A 3,703-nucleotide genomic window follows, 5' to 3' on the forward strand; every position below is an offset into this window, starting at 1 on the left:
TCTTTTTTCCTTAAAAATTGTTCACATGTACTTAATAACTTGTTTTTGTGTATCATTTGACCATGAAATCTGCATTCATTTCACTGTTTCTCTAGGAAAAATGGTTTATTATATCAATAAATTAAACATTTATAAATGCACATAGATAGGATGAAAGAAACTTTCAATTCCTAAAATTCCTCTTCTTCAAAACTGTCGAGTAGCTACATATTTTTCAAAAGGGGGGGGGTCTATTATTAGCCCAATTACTACTCTAAGCTCATGTGGTCCGCTAGATTATGCATTCTTCCTTTAACCAATGTCTCAAGTTAGACTCACCTCTTCCAAATTCAATTATTTCTAAATTTTCACTATAGTGTCTTTGTTTTGTTGCAAGTTGCAATTGTAAATTGAGGATTTGATGCCTCAATAGAGTACAACAACAACAAAACCAATCCTTAGTCCCATTAAGTGGGGTTGGCTATATAAATCCTTTTCTGCCAATTTATGCGATCATGGACCATTTCTTTTAATAGATTCAAGGATATTAAATCCTTACTTACTATCTCTTCCCAAGTTATTTTAGATCTACCCCTACCCCTTCTACTACCCTCCACAGTAATTAAGTCACTCTTCCTCACAGGTGCACTATGTGGCCTACGCTGTAAGTGTTCATACCATTTGAGTTGTCCCTCTCTTATCTTATCTTCTATAGGTGCTACACCTAACTTTTCATGAATGTGTTCATTCCTTAATTTATTTTTCAATGTTATACCACTCATCCATTTAAGCATTCTCATCTCGGTAACTTTTACTTTTTGGATATTATGTTTCTTCGTTGCCCAATATTTCGATCCATATAATATAGCTGGTCTTATAGCTGTCCTATAAAACTTGCCTTTCAATTTTAAGGGTATTCTACGATCACAGAGCACACTTGAAGCACTTCTCCATTTTATCCTACCTACTTTAACTCTATGCATTAACATTATCTTCGATTCTCTTTTAGTTTGCATAATAGATCCAAGGTATCGAAATCTACAAGTGCTATTTATTTCTTCATCATCAAGTTTAACTTTGTCTCCAATATTCTGCCTATCATTACTAAAATTACATTTCATATATTCTGTCTTATTTCTACTTATCCTAAAGCCTCTAGATTCCAAAGTTTCTCTCCATAATTCTAACTCAGTCTCTACTCCGTCCCTAGTTTCGTCAATTAATACAATATCATCTGCAAACAACATACACCATGAGACCTCCTTTTGAATACTCTTAGTCAATTGGTCCATCACTAAAGCAAAAAGACAAGGACTCAAAGCAGATCCTTGATGTATACCTATGGTGATTGGAAATTCTCTAGTTTCTCCATCTATAGTCCTTACACTAGTCATTATTCCATCGTACATATCTTTAATGACATCGGTATACCTACTACATACACCATTTCTTTCTAAAACCCACCATAAAACTTCCTTAGGTATCCTATCATATGCTTTCGCAAGGTCAATCAATATTATCACTAACATGCTATTGTCTTATTTTTAGTTAAATTAATTATTATCATTTTATAGGGAAACTAAACAAAGTCTAGGTTTACAAAAAGGGTAGGTTTCACCTTGTGACTAAGTTCGAAAAGTTTGAAAATGCAAGAAAACGATGTTAGTACAAGAAAAGCACCTTGTAGGGTGTCACAAATATAAAAAATTACATTAAATTCATTTGTTTTGCAGTAAACCACTGCTCTTTGCTGAACTAAAGCGTTGAGATTAAATTTTTGAAAACCCTTTTGTTCCTCTCTTTCCATGCACACTAGAAAATTGTGAGAGGAATGAGAGACAAAGCCTTCCTCTCTTCCTTTATTGCCCGAATCCTTGTCTAGGCCCAGAGTTCCCCTCCCATAGATCTAGTGGTAACCCACCTTTGGCCAATAAGAGTCAAACTACACTCCAAAGATCTCTATGGTTTACTAATTTAGCCTCAACCATGCAAAGGGTACATTTGTCGGCAGTGGAGAACCCCTTTCTCTGCAATGCATAAAACTATCAAACTTCTTATACCACTGTCTTGGAGCTTGTTTTAGACCATACAATCTCTTTTTCAGTTTGCAGACTAAATTCTCTTGTCCCTGGACAATGAACCCTTCTGGCTGAATCATGTAGATGTATTCCTCCAAGTCACCGTGAAGGAATGCTGTTTTCACATCTAACTGCTCAAGATGTAGATTTTCTACAGCCACCATTCCCAGTACTAGTCTAATTGTTGACATCTTCACAACTGGAGAAAATATTTCTATAAAGTCAATGCCTTCCTTTTGCCGAAACCCTTTGACAACTAATCTGGCTTTGTAGCGCTTGCTACCATCATGTTTGTTCTTTATTCCCAACAACTAGTATCAGAGCCTAGGGTTAGGTTCGAGTGGGAGCAATGGCAGAGGAAGCAGGAAAGGCGTCTGGAATAGAAAAGTTTGATGGCACAAACTTTGGATTCTGGAGGATGCAGATCGAGGATTATCTCTATGGGAAGAAGTTACATCTACCGCTTCTAGGAGAAAAACCTGCTACTATGAAGGACGAGGAATGGAATCTCCTTGACAGATAGGTACTAGGAGTTATAAGATTAACTCTGTCCAGGTCTGTTGCACACAACGTCGTGAAGGAGAAAACTACAGAAGATCTGATGAAAGCTTTGTCTGGTATGTATGAAAAACCATCAGTAAATAACAAGGTACATCTGATGAAGAAATTATTTAATTTAAAGATGGCAGAAAACGCATCTGTAGCACAACATCTGAATGAGTTTAATACTATCACAAATCAATTATCGTCGGTAGAAATTGATTTTGATGATGAGATTCGTGCACTGATCGTTTTGGCTTCGTTGCCAAACAGTTCGCAGAAGAGATGCAGGCAAAACCTCAGGATTCGGCTTTGCCCTAAACCTTGAGACCAGAGGCAGAGGTAATGACCGAAATTCAGATCGGGGTAGATCAAAATCTAGAAACTATAATCGAAACAAAAGTAAATCCATACCTGACCAAAAGGGACAATGCTGGAACTGCGAGAAAACGGGTCACTTTAGGAGACAATGCAAAAGTCTTAAGAAGAAGACTGAGGATGATTCTGCTAATGCTGTAACAGAAGAGGTACAGGATGCACTACTTCTTACAGTAGACAGTCCACTTGATGATTGGGTTTTAGACTCAGGAGCTTCATTTCATACTACTTCACACCATGAAATCATACAGAACTATGTAGTAGGAGATTTTGGTAAAGTGTATTTGGCTGATGGTACAGCCTTGGATGTTGTGGGTATGGGAAACGTCCAGATGTCACTGCCAAATGGGTCTGTTTGGTTACTAAAGAAGGTACAACATATTCCTGACTTGAGAAGGAATTTGATTTCTGTCGAACAGCTTGATGATGAAGGGCATGCGATGTTGTTTTCTGGTGGCACTTCGAAGGTTACAAAGGGAGCCAGAGTATTGGCTCGTGGAAAGAAATCTGGTACTCTATACATGACCTCAAGTCCAAGAGATACAATTGCAGTTGCTGAAGCAAGTATTGATACAAGCTTATGGCACCGCAGACTTCGTCACATGAGTGAGAAGGGGATGAAGATGCTGCTGTCAAAAGGGAAACTACTGGAATTGAAGTCCGTTGATTTTGACTTGTGTGAAAGCTACATCTTAGGAAAGCAGAAAAGGGTGAGTTTCTTGAAAAGT

This window comes from Malania oleifera, chromosome 8 (genome assembly GCF_029873635.1).
Source record: "Malania oleifera isolate guangnan ecotype guangnan chromosome 8, ASM2987363v1, whole genome shotgun sequence".
Classification (NCBI taxonomy): domain Eukaryota; kingdom Viridiplantae; phylum Streptophyta; class Magnoliopsida; order Santalales; family Ximeniaceae; genus Malania; species Malania oleifera.